Here is a 20,193-nt window from a genome sequence, read left to right on the forward strand (position 1 = left end):
CACTTAGTGCTATGGTCTGGTTGACTGGACAGGGCTGGGTGCTAGGTTGGGCTGGATGATCTTGGAGATCTCTTCTGACCTGGTTGATTCTATGATTCACTGCTTCACAGAGAAGAGATTTTAAGTGAGGAAGCTCTGCAGTGCCATGAAGGTGCAATATGCTCCAGCAGCTCACTGAGCTGTGCCACAGCAATGCTCCTGGGATGAACATGCACTAGCAAGCTTAAAAAGACTGCTGACTGTGAGTCAAAATAAGAATGGATTTAGAGGGGCCCCCACACTGAGCACATTGTTATCCTGGAAACCACTACAGCACAACATGGCATTGTCCTTCAGTGCAATTTCCAAGTACTGCACCTTAAAGAGAAGCAGCAGCAACACAAAGGATGCTTGTTTATATGTGCAAGTAACAGAATATTGTCTTTCCTCCATGTATATTCAGAAGGTGTAGTGCATGCCAATGCAGCAGGATAGCATGCAAGGTGATTTACACTTAGGAAATGCTACAACTATGTTTTCTCTTTCCTTGTAGGATTTTTCATTGGGTCATTTCACTGCAAACCATTGAACAGATCTGCAAGTCAAGCAGGCAGGGGAAGCAGAAAAGTGAACATACATTAAACATGCTGATAATGCCTTCATTAATGTCCGCCACTGCCAGCTCAGTGCAATGAAACATCTGATGGAATGAGTGGCAGCCCAGTGCCATGCAGCCAGAAACCTTCATCTGAAAAGCAGTGAGGCAAACACGGCACATCTGAAGGAAGTCAATGGCAATTTGGAGGTAGCCACTGGCACAGCTGTTGCTGATGTCAGAACAGATTGAAGCAGGAGGACATCTTGCCTAAGCCATGCAGAATACATCCTGCATATGCAGGAAAACTGACCACTTTGCCTTTGCTGGCTTATTTGGGATGATTGGCTAGAGCCATTGTGTTGGTTTTCTGAGGCTTGCTTTGATTAAGCTGGCTTTAATGTCAGCCTTCCTTGCTGTTACCTTCTCTTTTCTCTCCTCTACTTATTTCAGGGTATATTAATCCTTTGCCACGACAGAGTTTAACCACACACACACAAACACACTCACACTGTCCCCTCTCCCCAACAGGTTCATTCCTATAAAACAAGACTGAAATGGTAAGGGAGAGCAAGGCCTAACTGAACCATGCCAAAGCTTCCTGCCCTTCACCCCATGGTAAGACCATTCTTGGGAGATGATACAGATGTCTGATCCTAGCAGCAGAGCTACACTTAATAATCCATAGAAAAATGGTGGGAAGGATGTCTTAGTTCTAGCTTAAATTTCCCAGAGACTCAAATATAGTTAATAGAACCAATAACAATTTATAGGATGCCTTTCCCTCTTCCCTCTTTTTTTCCAAAGAAAAGGAATTAGATGTAGAGAGGAGAAAGATAAAACACACCCAAATAAATAGCCTCACTTGGATTTATAAGTTCAAAGAGAGAACTTTAACAGTAAATAAAAGGTATTTGAGGTAGGGGAATTACAAAGAGGTGTAGGGGAAGGAAAACAAGATACAAATATATATACACACACAACCAGATTGATGGCAATGGGTTTGCTCACCTCGTGGACTGATGGCCACATGGCAAAACAAAGAGCAGAAGGTGGTGCTGGTAGGCAAGGAGGCAAGACAAGAGCAAACAAAAGAGTAAGGTCCTCTGTTTTTAGAGGGGGCTAGACAGGAAGTGGGAGTGGGCTAAGCACTCCACCTGGAGTAAGGTTCAAGATCCAGGGCAGGAAGACCTGGGGTCAGGGTCAAGACCACTCCCCCAGGAGGGTTAACCCTTTACAGGGGGGAATAAATAAAAATAATAAAAAAGAGTCAGTTGAAATGTTTACTGAGGACTATATTTTATCAGTAGAGCAGAGCTGAGGGGCAGCTCCAGACATCTACTCATGTGGTAGTTCATTCTTTCTCTGGCTGTGGAGTTGTGTGGTTGTACAGCAATCGCTTTCATGAAGTCACTGTGTTCACTGTGCTGAAAATAATTGCCCTCCTCAACACGTTCCTCAAAAGGGCAGACCTAGTGCTGTTCTGTGTAAATCCAAAATTGCCCCACAGAAGGTAATGGAGCACTATGGATCTAAGGACATAATAGGCTAATGTAGCTCGACACTGATGACCGTGCCATGCTGAAAGCTGATTCAAGAGCTAGAGTAGTTTACAGTGCATTGGATGTGATGATATACAACTCATGGAGGTGAGATGGGAAATTAGAGATGATCCCTTGCTGGATTTCTCTGTGGCTCGGCTGCCTTCTGATGCTGCAAGCAATATCCAATAGTGGATCCAAACAGCAAAAGTCCAAGGCAGGTGGAAAAGCTGCCAAACTCAGAAGTATTTCAAGACACAACTTCCACAAGACAGAAATCCATTGGAGTGGCACTGCCTCAGCAGCAGGGGAGAGCCAAACTGCCAGAGTCTCCCCGGTTCAGAGTAGCAGCCAGGAAATGGGCTGCAATATGGTCTGAGAGTAAATGGGTCCAGGTGCCACAGGCAGCTCTCTCAAATGGACTCCAGGACTTGCCAAGCTTGCAAGTTTGCACAGAATGGTGCAGAAGTGGGGAGAGCCATTCAAAAGCAGAGATGGTCCAAAATGGGAACTCAGTCACAGCAGGAGCTCCACCAAGATGGGAACCTGTCCTATCAGGAGCTCTGCCCAGGCAAGAACACTGCACTTTTCTCCCTTGCTCTATTCATGCTTTTCTAGACCAAGTGTCCACTTGCCGCTTTATACTGGGTGCAAAAACCACCCCAGCCTGATTCCAGCACGGGCTTCCACATGGATCAGTACATGTCTGGAAGAGGAGCCTTTTGCTCTTCCCCCTTCGAGCCCGTGGTGGGGAGAAGCAGTTTTCAAGCTGCCTTCTCCTCCCCATTGAAACCCGCAGGGGCAGGGAAAAGGAGTGCTCCAGAACAGTGGTCATCCTGGCTCTCAGAATCTTTATATTCAAAATTATATTGTCTTTTCAATTTATATTTCATGACAATGTATTGATAAAGTTTCATCTCAAAGATGTGTAAGCACTTCTCATCACACTGTGAAGTTCACAGTGCAGGGTAGAAGACTGCAAGTGCTAAATATTTACTGTGCAATACAACAATGAAAAGATTTTGGCTCAAGACATAAGTAAATGTTTTACTTAGGTTAAGTGCTAAGGGAGGATGAGTGTCCATATAAACCAGACAAGAGGAGAGTGCTTAATGTCATGCTTGAAAGATTCATGGGTAATTAACTACATGGTTTCTGGCTTCACCCTATAAATATGAAACTGATCCTGCTTGGGTATGAACATTAGCTGCTGCGGTCGTGTATCTGCTCAGCCAGCAAAGCCAAGGAACATCCCATTCATACACTTCTACCTGCCTCTGCCTGACTACATCACTTCCTTGCTAGCCCTGCTGAAGTTAAAACAACTCAGCATTATCAGTCCAAATACCTGCTTGGTGGTGTATGTAACTGTGCTTGCAAAAGCTGGATTTAAATTGCTTTGTAAATTGAACTTTTCAAGGTCTATTACATAGCTCACGAGTAACATTCTGTGTGGCACCAAGACAGTTCTCCTTGCAAGAGAAACTGTCTGGGTTTTGTTGATCTTATTCCCTGTGTCTTGAAAATTGGGATGAAAAAGCCCCAAACAATCACTGTGGGCTCCTCACACAACTGGTATGAAAGAAGAGCACTGCTGACACTAATGGCATCACTTTCTCTATTGAGAAGCATTCATAAGCACTGAGCTGAATTGCATTTGGGCTGAGTAGATTGTTTTGTTAGTAGTTGCCTGTGGAATCTGCAGCACTGCTGACACTGGTCTGCAGGAGAAGATGGGAGTTTGGCTTTCATGTTCTGTTTCTCCCAGTGTCAAGCAGGAATAAATAATGTGGACTGGATTTGATATTTACTTGGAATATTTCTGGATGACAAATAGGTAGAGTTTATGCCCACCCCGCTTCTGAAGCTGGTGTGAGGAATTTTACTTCAGGCTTTAAGTGTCTGATGTTATGATAAATGTGAAGATTGTGAAAACCCACATTGGTGGCTGTTGGCACATAGGCTCCACACACCAGTGTGAAAGGAGAGCACTGCTGACACTAATGGCATCACTTTCTCTGTTGAGAAGCAAGCATAAGCACTGAGCTGAAATGCATTTGAGCTGAGTAGATTATTTTGTTAGTAGTAGTACACTGGTCTGCAGGAGAAGATGGGAGTTTGGCTTTCATGTTCTGGAACCCACAATGTGCAATGTGCATTATGTTTTCCAGAACCCCTGCTCCCTTCTGTCTCCTTCCCTTCTTCTCTGCTGATCACAGCATAGCAGAAATATTGATGATGTTAATCTCATCCAGAGACACAATAAATAGTTATAAAAGGTCCATGAATTTACAGGTGTAAAGAACACATATGATGAGCAGTCACCACCAACCTTACGTTTACTATGCTCACACATAAATACCAATGAAATTTCTACAGGGTCAGCAGAGGGAAGCAAGGATGCTTCAAAAACAATGCTTCTCCTTGCCTGGCCTTGCCCTCTTAAGCAGATGTATACATTGGATTGCTCTGAGTTTCCCTTACAGAATAAGAAATGTTGATGTCAATGCAAGAACTCTTTGGAGATGAGCACATGTTATGTTCCAGGCCAGCCACTGACTTGACTCCCACCCATGTCATGATCAGTCTTCCAGTTTGGTTGACTGGAATGAAGTCTAGTCAGTGGCCAGTCACAAATGGTGTTTCCCAGGATTCAGTACTGGAGAAAATTCTCTCTAATATCTTTATCATCTGGATGAGGGAATTGGGAGTGCTCATAGTAAGTTTACAGACAGCACAAAATTGGGAGGGTATGTTGATCTGCTTGAGGGTAGGAAGGCTCTGCAGAGGGATCTGGACAGTCTGGATTGATGGGGTGAGGTCAGTTTTATGAGGTTTAACAAAGACAAAAGACAGGTCCTGCACTTCACTCTCAATAATCCCGTGGAACACTACAGGCTTGGGAAAGAATGACTGGAAAGTGGCCTAGTAGAGAAACACCTGGTGGTGCTGATCAACAGCCAGCTCAATATGAGCCATCAGTGTGCTCAGATGCCCTTGGTGCAACTTGAGTCTGTGTCCCCTTGCTCTGTTGCTGCTTGCCTGGCAGAAGAGATCAACCCCACCTGGCTACAGCCTCCCTTCCCCTCCTCTTCTCAAGGCTAAACACCTCCAGATCCCTCAGCCTCTCCTCACAGGGCTGTGCTCCAGGCCCCTCACCAGCTTTGTCACCCTTCTCTGGACATGTTCCAGCACCTCAACATCTCTCTTGAATTGAGGAGCTCAGAACTGGACACAGTACAAGGAGTGGCCTGACCAGTGCTGAGTACAGGGGAAGAAGAACCTCCTTTGTCCTACTGGCCACACTGTTCCTGACACAGGCCAGGAGATGTGCAGCTTATCGTTGAGCCCAAACTGCTAGGTCAGTTCTGGCCAGTTTCAGGGTCTCTGTAGGTGTCTCTGCTTCCTTATCTTGATGTCCAGGCTCTCAGGGTGTCAGTAAGAGTCGTTTCCTTATCTCAATGCCTCCAGGTGGGCAGATATTTCACAGCTCATCCTTGTTAGCTTTAGGTACACAGATATGTACTTATTTGATTGCAAAACTATTTCTACTTCTAAACCCACAAACCACTTTGAAGTCGCTGCATATTAAAACACTGCAAGCACTATTATCCCTCTAAAGCTCCATCTGAGCAGATGAGCTTGGCTCTGTTCTTATGGTGGCATAATTCAAGTAACATGTCCTATTACACCATCAGCCACTGGAGTTAGGAGAGTGCATTTTCTGGGTCAGATGGACTAAGTACTGTGTCCAGTTTTGGTCTCCTCAATTCAAGAGAGATGTTGAGATGCTGGAATGTGTCCAGAGAAGGGTGATGAAGCTGGTGAGAGGCCTGGAGCACAGCCCTGTGAGGAGAGGCTGAGGGAGCTGGAGCCTGAAGGAGGCTCAGGGGTGACCTCATTGCTGTCTACAACTACCTGAAGGGAGGCTGTAGCAAGATGGGGGTTGGTCTCTTCTGCCAGGCAAGCAGCAACAGAACAAGGGGACACAGTCTCAAGTTGTTCCAGGGGAGGTCTAGGCTGGATGTTAGGAGGAAGTTGTTGGCAGAGAGAGTGATTGGCATTGGAATGGGCTGCCCAGGGAGGTGGTGGAGTCGCTGTCTCTGGCGGTGTTCAGAAAAAGCCTGGCTGAGGCACTTAGTGCCATGGTCTAGTTGACTGGCTAGGGCTGGGTGCTAGGTTGATCTGGATATCTTGGAGGTCTCTTCCAAGGTGCTTGATTCTATGGTCCTATGATCATGTCCTATAACACCATCAGCCACCAGAGTTAGAGACTGCATTTTCTTCATCAGGTCTGGGTCAGATGGACTGAAATAATATCCATTCTACATGTGGCAAACATGCAAGAAAGAGTCAGCCCACATACTTCTTCTAACCCATTCTGCTCTCTACATTCTGCCAGCTCAGCCCAGATCTCATCCTCCATGCCTGCATTTCCAGCTCTTTACAAGAACCTTGAGCTCAGGCTCTCCCCTTTGAAGGGGCAATTAGCTCTCCATGGGGAAGAAGTCCATCTGGCAATACACTGTTGTGGTTTTTCTTCCTTTTTTAGCAGGTACAGCTGTTTTTCTGCCTGAGTGAAATGCTGTAAATGGCTCTTCACTCAAGCCATCAGATAACTCCTCAGCAGGAGGTAAGGCAGCCCAGGCTTTGACTGTTTGCTTTACAAAAAAAAACTTTAAATCCCTTTGCCTGACTCTGCTTAGTTGTTTTAGAGTCCTTGGTATTTGTCTTTGTTGCTATGTAATTTAAGGTTAATGTTGACCCAGCAGCATCTGAGTTAGCCTCACTGCCCAACACCAAACCCAGCAGACTGGTGAGAGAAGCTCAAGGGATGCTCCTCCAGTGAGAGCAGCCCACTATGGCTTTGAGTCAGTCAGAGTCTGGGCTCTATTTTGCTATTTTTTCTTTAGACAACTGGCTTGAGCTCAATCCATAAAGAGCATGAGTCAAGAGCACTAGCATTTGAGTGCTTCTCAGTGGCCTGTCAGGTTGTAGGATCCTGCCCTGCCACCAAGAGGTCCCCTTGTTTTTAAAATGACTGCTGTAATTTCCACCCCTCGTTGATAAATTCAGCAGGAAGGCCAAGGCTGAATGGATATGAAAACTGAACTGACTCCAAAGGATGACATTGGATGGATGGTGATACAGTGCTAGAGTCCTCCTTATGCACTCCTAATGCATCCAGTTCTGGGGCCCCCATTACAAGAAAGATGTGGAGATGCTGGAGCATGTCCAGAGAAAGGTCAAGAGGATGCTCAGAGGGCTGGAGCAGCTCTGCTATGAGGGCAGGCTGAAAGAGTTGGAGCTGTTAACTCTGACCTTCTTGTTGCCTTCCAGTATCTGAAGGGGGCCTACAAAAAAGCTGGGGAGGGACTTAGGTTATCAGGTAGTGACAGGACTAGGGGGAATGGAGCAAAGCTGGAGGTGGGGAGATTCAGAGGAGGATAGGCAAAACAATGTGTTTTCCCCTCTGTAAAACAAAGTGCATGTATAAAATCTGGTATCCTGTTACCATCCAAATACTGCTCTTGCCTCTAGAAGTTGGTAATGCAGGCAATGAAATTACAGGCTTCAACACTGTTTAGCACTTAACTTATGCTGAGGCGTCCAACTTACTGATTAGACTGCTCCACACTATACTTAGTTAATTATCTTTCATTTCTCTCCCTCTGTATTGCAAGCAAACAGCTGAGGAATCGTAAGGGCAAGGACAGTGTAGAGTTTTATTACCTATTATCACGAGTTGTATTATACTTCCTGAAATTATCTTCCCTTCCATTAGATGTGAAAAACACTCACCAAACAGGATTGCAAACCAAAGCACTAAAGGGCTACAGCTCAGACATTTAGGCCCCAGCTTTTACAAATCCTGGAGTAGTTACTAATAATTTACAGGCAGCCCCAGTGCCATGATAGGAAAAGCACTAGTAATTGTACTTTGTGACTTGCTGAAACTACTAGGGTACTTTTTCAAGGCTGCAGAGGTGGGCCCAGGCCAACCTCATGACATTCAACGAGGCCAAGGGTAAGGTCCTGCACCTGGGTGGGCACAATCTCAGCAGATGCAGGCTGAGTGGTGAATGGCTGAGAGCAGCCCTGAGGAAAAGGACCTGGGGGCCTGAGTTGATGAAAAGCTCAACAGGAGCCAGCAGTCTGCACATGCAGCCCAGACAGCAACTGTGTGCTGGGCTGCAGCAAGAGAAGTGTGGTCAGCAGGGAAAGGGAGGAGATTCTCCTCCTTTACTCTGTTCTCATCAGAGCTCACCTGTGCAGTTCTCCATGAGCAGCTCTATGAAAAACCTACTGGAGTTTAGCAGGAAAAGGCAGTCTTGCCTTGTCAACCAGGTTGGAAGAGATCTCCAAGATCATCCAGTCCAACCTAGCACTCAGTCCTATCCAGTCAACTAGACCATGGCACTAAGGGTCTCATCCAGTCTTTTCTTCAACACCTCCAGGGATGGTGACTCCACCACCTCCCTGGGCAGCCCATTCCAATGCCAATCACTCTCTCTGCCAACAACTTCCTCCTAACATCCAGCCTAGACCTCCCCCAGGCACAACTTGAGACTGTGTCCCCTTCTTCTGTTGCTGGTTGCCTGGGAGAAGAGACCAACCCCGAGCTGGCTACAGCCTCCCTTCAGGTAGTTGTAGACAGCAATGAGGTTCCCACCGACCCTCCTCTTCTCCAGGCTAAAGGAGGCTCAGGGGTGTTTAAGGCCAGGCTGGATGAGGCTGTGGGCAGCCTGCTCTAGAGTAGGGTGTCCCTGCCCATGGCAGGGGGGTTGGGACTAGATGATCTTTGTGGCCCCTTCCAACCCTGACTGATTCCATGATTAATATGTTACCTAAGTTGCATTCCTGAAGTTAAAATATGAAGCATCATACATGCCACCAGGAAAAAAAAAAATCCCCAAATGTGTTTTTAAAGAATGTACTATATTCTGAAACTCCAATTTTTATTCTAGATAAATATCTGGACAGATAGTCCTAAAGCTTCCTGCCCGCCAGTGAGCACCCAGTGGAGACGATGACATTTTTTGTTAGGTCCTGAAATACTGATTAAGGTGAGGGGAATGGCTTGGATCAAACTCAGTCTTGCCTGTAAATGTACTTAATTTAGGGCCATCTGTGGGTACTTTTCAAAACCTAACACAACAGAGGAATAAAGACTTGAGTAGATAAGTGGGCCACGGTCCAGAGCAGTACTTACAGGATGCAGGCACTGGAAGCAGTGATAGCAAGACTACAGATCACTCTATCTGGCCAAAGTGAATCCCTACATCCCTCTGTTCTGCTAGAGGGAGAAGATACTGGTGGCATTTAATAACCTGTGCACATAGAAAGTGGTTTCAAAAGAACAGGGAATTCATTTGGCCTGTTTTCAAAACCTGCTGGAATGAGGTCCCACAGTTAGATTTGGTAAGCCATGTGAGCCTTGTTACCTTCAGAGGAGTGCAGAAAGGCAAATTCCTGCAAAGGAATCAAGTGAGAGAATGCAGGTAGTGGAAAAATAATTCCCAATTAGCTGTGAAAGTGAAGCAAAGAAGAAAAGGGAAAACAAATGGAATTGCAAGTACAGCACCTGTTGTGCCAAGAGCATCCACCTGCCTCTACTGAGAGCTAATGTTCTACCCTAATACATAGCATCAAACTCTCCTTAACACAAAGTACACTTTGATTAAAGCCACCCCAAAAGAGAATGAATCTGTGGGTTTAAATTACAAGATGGAAATTGGTTCATGAACTCAGGCAGGTTTTACAAAGAGGCCATGAGGTTAAAAAAACTCCCTGGAGCTCAACTATCCCTTGTACAAACATTAGCTAATTGACAGGGATGTGTTTCTCTCACTTCTTGCCCTGTTTCCACAATAAGACCACCAGGACTGGGAGCAAGGTGGCGTTACAAGCTCGGCTGCTTGGCAAGGATGTCACCGCAGCCCCCAGCTAACACCAGGGGTGGGCTGACAATGGAAAGGTGATGTTGCAGTGGGTAAGGCACTGAGCAGAGAGCAAAGGAAGAAAAAATCCCTCCAGTGGGAAGTGTAAGGCATTTCAACCCTTTGTTCTGGTGTCACCTGAACTCGAAGCAGCCCCTATAACTGCTTTTGTCCCAATGATTCTGCTCATCAGTCTTCCCAAGGGGCCCACCAAGCTTCTTCCCTGACCTGCTCACTGTGGCCTCTCTGATTTCTCTTGACCTCTGATGTCAGGGAAAGGCAGCAGGCACTAAAACAGCCCACATGCTCATCTAGGAATGCTCGGGCATTTGATCTCAAAGATAACATCAGCCCTCATTAAGCCCACACTTTGAGCAAATGTTTTCTTTCAGCCCAGTTGTCAGATTTGGGATGACAGAAGTGCATCTTTAACGTTTCTCAGTAATCCCAGTGAGATAACATGTGCTAGAGCAGGGGTGTCAGGGGATTTGCAAGCCAACACCAGCATGCTCACTGCTCTTTGCAAAGTTATTTTGCTGCAGTGTCTAAAAAACGAGAAACAAATGCACACAGCTAGTGACAATCCCTGACACCACAAAGCCCCCAGTTCAGATGGCTTTCTCTATTCCAGATGTTTCAAGGGTAGCTCGGTCACACAGACACAATAACACAACTGCTGCATGCTTACTTTCCCCTAGACTGACTCGAATGGAGCTGGAAAGCACCATGCTGTGCAGCTGCTTCATTTGCTTAAACATGAAACAAACTCTTTCTTTCTGTCTGCAGCTGCTTCTTGCAGGTCAAATCCCACAGGCCTTTTGCAGGTAATGCAGTCAAAGATTTCACTCAGTACTCAGTCTGCATTGGAAATACAGGATTTGACCCATTCTTTACAGGCAAGCTTCTGACTGTCTAGTAACCTGTAGCAGATAGATGCTGCTTGACCTGATTTAAGCAAAAAATCTGATTCAGAAAAACATGACAATTTTCTTCTTGCAAGGTTTTGCTTTTCTCTCCAGCTCCCTCTCCCCCCCCCCCCCCCAAAAAACCAACCAACCAACCAAATCTTATTGATGCCCCTGGAAGTGAAATGCAGAAGCATGTCTTCTTTACAGAACCATGGAATCAACCAGGTTGGAAGAGATCTCCAAGACCATCCAGTCCAACCTAGCACCCATCCCCACCCAGTCAACTAGACCATGGCACTAAGTGCCTCAGCCAGGCTTTTCTTCAACACCTCCAGGCATGGTGACTCCACCACCTCCCTGGGCAGCCCATTCCAATGCCAATCACTTTCTCTGCCAACAGCTTCCTATTAACATTCAGCCTAGACCTCCCCTGGCACAACTTGAGACTGTGTTCCCTTGTTCTGTTGCTCCTTGCCTGGCAGAAGAGACCAACCCCCACCTGGCTACAGCCTCCCTTCAGGTAGTTGTAGACAGCAATGAGGTCTGCCCTGAGCCTCCTCTTCTCCAGGCTGCACACCCCCAGCTCCCTCAGCCTCTCCTCACAGGGCTGTGCTCCAGGCCCCTCACCAGCTTTGTCGCCCTCTTCTGGACATGTTCCAGTATCTCAACATCTCTCTTGAATTGAGGAGCCCAGAACTGGACACAGCACTCAAGGTGTGGCCTGACCAGTGCTGAGTACAGGGGCAGAATAACCTCCCTTGTCCTGCTGGCCACACTGCTCCTGATCCAGGCCAGAATGCCACTGGCTCTCTTGGCCACCTGGGCACACTGCTGCCTCATGTTCAGCTGCTATCTACCAGTCCCTCCAGTGAGATGATGCCCTGCACCTCTCTTTACTCCTTATTCACTTTGATTTTCAAGGGACTAAAACCTAGGTTGAGGGCTAGAAGACTGCAATGAGTTTCAGGATCATTTATCCACCCATTGCTCCTTGTCCTGTCACAGGGAGCACATGAGCAGAGCCTGTCTCCCCGCTCCTGGTCAGCCTTCAGATACTTATAAACATTAATCAAATCCCCTCTAAGTCTTCTCTTTTCCAGACTAAAGAGAGTTGGAAGGGACCACAAGGATCACCTAGTTCCAACCCCCCTGCCATGGGCAGGGACACCCTACCCTAGAGCAGTCTGGCCACAGACTCATCCAGCCTGGCCTTAAACATCTCCAGGGATGAAGCCTCAAGCATCTCCCTGGGCAACCCAGTCCAGGCTCTCACCACTCTCATGCTGAACAACTTCCCCCTCACGGCCAGTCTGAACCTACCCACCTCCAGCTTTGCTCCATCAGATACTATCGTGCAAATAGTAGGAAACCAGACATAAGTAGCTCCTTTCCCACTTCACAGTTCTCCTATGGAAGTGGGATAACCACATTTTATATTTTCATGGATTATAGTGCTTCAGAATTAATTGGTACAAAACAGAATAAGCACTGATGATAATTGAAGGTGACCCAAAACTAAAGGCACTGCAAATATCAGGGGAGATCCATGTGTAGATGCCTTTCAGAATAATAACAACCAAAGGGGCCAAAATTCACTTGAATGAAGTACTGGAGATCAGAAACAGGATTTTTTTTTTTATCCCAACCCAGAGTTTAACCACCTGGGTGCAACAGCAGGAGAAGCCTGCAAAATGAAAAAGTTAAAAAGTTACATTTCCTCTTACACATCTCCAAGTAAGGTATTGTTGATAGAATTAGGTAAATAGGAATGCCATGCTGTAAGCTGCTGTTAGTGGCTTATCTGGAATGCCTGCAATATTGTGGAAGCCAGTGCTGAGGTGCCACAAGTTTGAGCAGAAGTCAAAATGGGTTCCCAGCATGAGCAGGTGTCTAGGTTCTACTTTAAATTTCCCAGAGACTCAAATATAGTTAATAGAACCAACAACAATTTATAGGATGCCTTTCCCTCTTGTGATGGTTTGGGTGTTCCCTGCCCCCCCCCCCCCCCCCCCCCCCCCCCCCCCACACACACACACACTCATTGTGGAAATCACCCAGACTAGACTCAGCCAGCTCTGGAAATTTGAATGAAGCTTATATTTACAGCTAGCACAATATACAAGCAGATATTTACAGTTTATACAGTTATAGACAGAAATAGACAAGGTAAAAGGGAATGCAGAAACACAACAGCCCTCCCAGAAACCTGAGTCCCCAGGAAGGGCTCCCAACTGCCCCTTCACCTTCTCCCACCACTCTCAACCTTACCCCAGTCCCAAGGAAGAAGGGGTCAGGAAGCAAAGTGGATTAGTCAGAGAGATGGCAGAGAAGCTAGAGGGAGAAGTGCAGCTCAGGCAATGCCCCAAGAAGAGACTCCTTTATCTATGTTTGGATTCTTGCCCTTAAACCTCTCAGCAAGCCTATGAGTGAATTAGACATCACCCTTGTTTTCCTTTCACAGCCTGTAATCTAGTTCTTCTCACCAAAACATTCTAGCTAGCTTCAAACTAGCACACCTCTCCCTCTCTTTTTTCAAAGAAAAGGAATTAGATGTAGAGAGGAAAGGGTAAGCACACCCATATAAATAGTCTCACTTGGATTTGGAATTTCAAAGAGAGAACTTCAACAATAAATAAAGAGTATTTAAGGTAGGGGAGTTACAAATAAAGTATAGGGAAGGGAAAACATACAAAATATATCTATACAACCAGATTGTTGGCAGTGGATTTGTCCGCCTCATGGATTGATAGACACGTGGTAAAATAAAGAGGACCAGGAAGATGATGTTGTCAGGCAGAGAGGCAGGACAAGAGAGAACAAAAGAGGCAGTTCCTCTGTCTTAATAGGGAGCTAGATGGGAAGTGGAGTGGGCTAACCACTACACCTGGAGTAAGGGTTGGACCCACCCTTTCGGAGGAGTCAGGAGGGCCTGGGGTCAGGGTCAAGACCACCCCCCCAGGAGGGTTAACCCTTTACAGCAGGGAAGTGAAAGTCCATATTACAGAAAGAACTAGAAGAACTTGGCTTGTTTGATTTGCTAAATTAGGCCTGACAGTTATATTATTGCTTTCCCTAAGAAAGTAAACAGAAGGGAAAAGAGCTGGGAGCAGAACAATACTGGCACAAGAGCAAGTGTGTATAAATTATCCATGAATAAATTGAGGAGGAAAATCAGAAGAATTCTATTCATTACAAGAGTGGGGTTTTGCATCTGGCTTCTGGTTGAAATAATTAGAACAAAGAATCTTTCAAACACCATGAATGGGAATACAGTGTTGGCTGTCCTATCAGCAGAACAAAGTCAGCAGCTGAAAGCCCTTCTCTGGTTTGCTGTTCTAACTTCTGCTCACATAGCTAACAGCAGAGGTGCTCTTAGAATGTTTTCAAAACCTTATCATAGATAAGGAAGTATAAATGAAGGAATTCTACAGTGAAAATTAAACTCATAGAATCATAGAATCAACCAGGTTGGAAGAGACCTCCAAGATCATCCAGTCCAACCTAGCACCCAGCCCTAGGCAATCAACCAGACCATGGCACTAAGTGCCTCAGCCAGGCTTTTCTTGAACACCCCCAGGGACAGTGACTCCACCACCTCCCTGGGCAGCCCATTCCAATGCCAATCACTCTCTCTGCCAACTACTTCCTCCTAACACAACTTGAGACTGTGTCCCCTTGTTCTGTTGCTGGTTGCCTGGCAGAAGAGACCAACCCCCACCTGGCTACAGCCTCCCTTCAGATAGTTGTAGACAGCAATGAGGTCCTCTCTGACCCCCCTCTTCTCCAGGCTAAACAACCCCAGCTCCCTCAGCCTCAAGTCTGTTTTCCTGTGTTGGGTTTTACTCCCTCTCAAAGAAAATTCCTGACTCACTTGGATGCATTTATTTCTTGTTCTGTTTTGTTTGCTGTGAGCAATCTTTGCCACAGATACAAGAGGATAGCAGACATCCATGCTCTGCCAGACTACGATTGCAGTACCAGACAGGCAGTATAAACCAGGTCTCTTGCTCTGCAATCAGAAACCATGAACAGAGCTGTCATGGTTTCAGATTTTGCACAAGCAGGGCCCCTTTAGATAAGTTGTTTAACATTTCCTACTGCCAGACACTGGAATTGCCTACACGAACAAGAGAAGATTTTCTGTGCCATACATGTCTGGGCACCTACCAGGCATTTTCACTCTGTTGGGCAGTTTCATTCTGGTCCTTACTGTAGACTTGCCAGGAACTTGTCTCTCTCCTAGGGTTGTGGGTGCTGCATACCCCTGGCAGTCTCAGCCGCTCCAGAAAAAATTAAGCTTTAGCAAGAAGAAATGCAGAGGACAGAGAGAATTACTCTCTGCAGGGGAGAAGGGGAGAGTGCCTTGCATAGGAAATGAACATTTCTCACAGGTAGAAATGAATGGATGACTGATACTTCTTTTCTTCTCCACCAGTTCTTTTCTTCCCCCCTTTTCTTTTCCTTTTTTTCCTTTTCCCCAGGAACCACTGAATTGTAGAGAAAAAAAGTAGCTAAACTCCAAGTTACAAGCTTTATTTAGGAAATCCTTGGATATTTTCTACAATGAAGGAAACTGGAAAATAAAACCCTTGCCTTTCTAGGAGATTGCAGCCATTGGAACGGGCTGCCCGGGGAGGTGGTTGAGTCATCGACCCTGGATGTGTTCAAAAGCTGTTTGGATGTGGTGCTTAGGGATATGGTTTAGGATGAAATCTATAGAGCAGGGATGTTGATTTGACTTGGTAATCCTGAGGGTCTTTTGCAAAGAGAATGTTGCTGTGAAAAAAAAGGAAAATAAGAAATTTGTTTCTGTGAGTGAGTGAGTGCAGTAGCTAGTTCTGGGCTCCTCAATTCAAGAGAGATGTTGAGATACTGGAATGTGTCCAGAGAGGGGTGACAAAGCTGGTGAGGGGCCTGGAGCACAGCCCTGTGAGGAGAGGCTGAGGGGGCTGGGGGTGTTTGGCCTGGAAAAGAGGAGGCTCAAGGCAGACCTCATTGCTGTCTACAACTACCTGAAGGGAGGCTGTAGCCAGGTGGGGGTTGGTCTCTTCTGTCAGACAACCAGCAACAGAAAAAGGGAACACAGTCTCAAGTTGTGGTGGGGGAGGTCTAGGCTGGATGTTAGGAGGAAGTTGTTGGCAGAGAGAGTGATTGGCATTGGAATGGGCTGCCCAGGGAGGTGGTGGAGTCGCTGTGCCTGGAGGTGTTGAAGCAAAGCCTGGCTGAGGCACTTAGTGCCATGGTCTAGTTGACTGGATGGGGCTGGGTTCAAGGTTGGACTGGATGATCTTGGAGGTCCCTTCCAACCTGGTTGTTTCTATGATTCCATGATTCTATATCTTGTGGGCTTGGAGCTAAGTTGGACTGGATGATCTTGGAGGTCCCTTCCAACCTGGTTGTTTCTATGATTCTATATCTTGTGGGCTGCCTTTACTTTCACAGATTCTTTTGTGAGTTATCTGTCTGTGGATTCAGAGATGATGTACTTTTTCTTTCCATCTCAAAAGCACGCTGTGCAAAGCCAGAACTGTGCTGACAAATTAACAGGAGAAAACAGCATTATTTAAGCACAAACATCTCCAACTTTTGTCATAGGGCTCTATAAATGCAACACAACATCATACAGTGTGTGCTTGGATCAAATGTTTGCAGTGAAAGGATGTCTGCAAATCTATTTAAAGGGGATTAAGATTTTAGCTGGCTAGATTCTGGGTCATTGGTTTAATGTCTATATTATTCATTACTGTAGTATCTGTCTGCTAGACAGATTGCTTTAACATCTATCCTCCGGCACGCTGTGCTAATTATGCTTCCCATCCTCTCGGCAAGGCATTTTCAGATCAGAGCAGGACAAGTGCTGTACGAGTGGTTGCTGTGCCTACAACAGTTTGCTAGCTGCCTGGCTGCTCTCTCCTGCATGCCCTAGCCCCAGCTGACACGCACACATCCATGTACCGTGCTCCTTTCGGAAGTCCTTGGAGGCACATCCCTCTAACAAGCCATGTATTTGCTTGCTGTGCTCAGCTGTCAGACAAAGTCACAGCCAGCAGCAACACTGCTAAAGGTTGCTATTTTCAAAGGAGAAGGGAAAAAATATCCAAAGTGTTTAGCACAGAGAACAGCAGGATGGATTTGTCTGGCTAGTGGAGGCTACCCTCCACACTGCAGCTTTTGAGGGTGAATTTACATTTGTCAGATGCAAACTGAATTTCCCACTTAGGCAGCAACTCCTCCCATACATACCCACTTGCAAAGGCTTTATTTCCCAGCAGATTTACTGCTCCTAGAAAAGACCTCATCTCTTTCTTTACTAGCCCTTTTTGATTTCTTGCCATTGTTGTGTGAAGATTAGAGGCAGATATGTCTACAACCAGCAGCCAGGAGCTTTGTCTGCCCCTGCAGATGCTCCTAACTTCAATCCTGCACCCTGTGATATTTCCCTCACAGAAAGGCATGCTCTGTTGTCCTCAAAGCACAGGGATAACACAAAGGGACATAAAGGGACAACAGACCTGTGATGACAGAAGTGTGATAAATAGAGAATAATGTGTCCTGCTAGACTGAGTAATGAAATTACATATGAGCTGCCATATTATATCAGTTTAACCACTGGCTCTTTTAGACCAGGAAATCCATGCTGCCACAGTGATCAGTGCTTTGGGGAAAGTGGGGAGAGAAGAGGATGACAGAACTGACATAACTGACTTAAAATAGCTCAGTTAGTCCTGCTGCTGACTACCCAAGCAGGATATGCCCAGGTCCAGCACAGGGCAGAGGGACGCCTGCCGGGCAGCCTGGCAGTGGACTAGACTTCCAGCTGCAGGAGAGCTCTCAGCACTGCAGTCTGTGGTCTTTGTCCCAAAAGGAGTAAGGGGGGCATTTGTGGATGGCACAGATCTTGGAGCCATGCATGCCAGCAGCCCCAGCAGTGTGGTCTTGTCCTTCTCCTTGGCTCTCCTGTCTTCAGCTGACTAGAGCATTCATCCCTCCGGGGTGACAGTGTCTTGAGTACTCACAAGATCCAGTCTCACTGTGATGACTTAATTACACGCAATGTGCTAGCCTGGCCCACTCTATGCTGTGACACAGCTCTTTTCCATGGAAGATGCATTGCCTCCCTTGAGCAATCCTGATGTGGGAGGGCTTAAGAGGCAGAGTGAGGCAGTCAGCAGAAAATGTCCCAAGTCCTCTGACTTGCTGCCCCATCAGACTTCTTCTGACATCTTCTCAGGCAGCAGGCCCAGCTGCTAATGCAAGGAGAAGAGTATCACTCTGTATGGGCTGATTGTATCCTCAGGGATGTGTTTTTCTCACAAAGAGACTGTGGGTTTAATCATGTTTTGGCTATTCACTCAAGTAACTAAATAATGTACTGGTTCAGATGATGCTGTCATGAGCTAGCCATGTACATGGTCTGAGAAGAGGTTTAAATATAGGTCATTGAAATTAATTTTGCTTATAGGGCAATATAAATCTCCATGATATCAGGACTGATAGTTTTCTATCTGCCTGGTGTTGGATGAGCATGGCTGAACTGCACTGAGTGTCCCCTAAGTAAGTAAATAAGATGGGGTGTCAAACCTTCCTGCTCTTTCTGCGGCTGCTTTCAGCACATCTCTTGCTTACAAAGGTTTAGCAGACTTTTCCAAAAGCCTTTTAAAAAAAGCAAAGCCTGTTTTCTTGCCCTTCTCATTATGGTTTGATTAACTGATATCTAAGCAGTCACAAGCTCTACATGATGCTTTCTTTCAGGTTCAAATGCTCTTAGTGTCTCTTTCCTACATGACTCCACTGGTGACTCCGGGGTAAGCTGCCACATCCAATCTCTCTACAAAATTCACTTTCTAGTCTCACCTGATGTGAGCTGAGGTTGTTCAGCCTGGAGAACAGGAGGCTCAGGGGAGACCTTATTGCTCTCTCCAGATACCTGAAAGGAGGTTGTAGCCAGGTGGGGGTTGGTCTTTTCTCCCAGGCACCCAGGGACAGAACAAGAGGACACAGTCTCAAGCTGTGCCAGAGCAGATTTAGGCTGGATGTCAGGAAGAAGTTCTTCACAGAGAGAATGATTTGCCATTGGAATGGGCTGCCCAGGGAGGTGGTGGAGTCACCATCCCTGGAGGTGTTTAAAAAGAGGCTGGATGAGGCACCTAGTGCCATGGTTTAGTTAATTAGAAGGGTTAGGTGATAGGTGGGACTCGATGATCCTAAAGGTCTTTTCCAACCTCGTTAATTCTGTGATTCTGTGAATTCTGTGACTCCCTACAGCAGTTCTGCATTCTTTGGCCACAGAACAGATGTTTGTGACTGGCTCCTCTGCTGCAATCACGGGTACGTCCTTTTCCCCAGTGAGATGCGAGGTCTGGCCCATGCACCCATGATTTAGGGCAGATGTCCAGTTGCCAGAGGTGAAGGAGCAGACAGCAAATGGGATTGAAGATTAAGCAGCAGGAAAAGAGGTGGAATATAAACTGTTTGGAAGCAACCTCCAGCAAAGTGTAAGAAAAGAGAGAAAATGGAGATGAAAAGATCAGGTGTTCCAAAGAGAGAAAAGTATTCTGGTCACATATAGCACCATTTCTCAGGTGTTTTGGCTGGTGCCAGGGACAAAACTCTCACTCCCTGATGCAAGGTGTCACAGAACAAAGTTACACAGCAAAGATGCAGAAATGACACTGCTTTCTAAGCCAAGGGTTTTTTTGCTGCCTGAAGTGGTACTGAAATTCAGGATTTTTTGGTTGGTTGGTTTTTTAAACACTGTTCATACAGAGCTTTAAAGGAAATCACTGATTATAACAGAACCAGAGATACAAGAAAATGATCTTTTACCTGGGGAGGGATGGTACAATGGAAGAAATTGTTAAAAAGCAGTGATTGCTGCCTGGAGGGTGGCTATGCCTGCTGATTTTGATATCCCAGTAACATCAGAAAGTAAGAAAGACTGTTTGGGTTAGATTAAAAGTTTATCTGTTTTACCCTGCCTCTAACAGCAGCCCATGACAGTGCTGTGGGAAGCAGTGCTAGACTGGGACCAGCAAGCAGCAAGCCTTCCCTGGCATATCTCTTTGGCATACTTCTTGGAGCAGTTCATGGTATTACTGGGTTTGTATTGTCATATAACTGGAGGAAAGCGGAACCAGGAGCTGTGAAGTGGTGAAGTTTCAAAAGAGCCTGGAAATGGGAATTTGAGAAACTGCTCTTCCCCCAGCCCCCCCAAAGGATGCCTTAAAGCA

The sequence above is a fragment of the Pogoniulus pusillus genome, chromosome 18 (assembly GCF_015220805.1).
Source record: "Pogoniulus pusillus isolate bPogPus1 chromosome 18, bPogPus1.pri, whole genome shotgun sequence".
Classification (NCBI taxonomy): Eukaryota; Metazoa; Chordata; class Aves; order Piciformes; family Lybiidae; genus Pogoniulus; species Pogoniulus pusillus.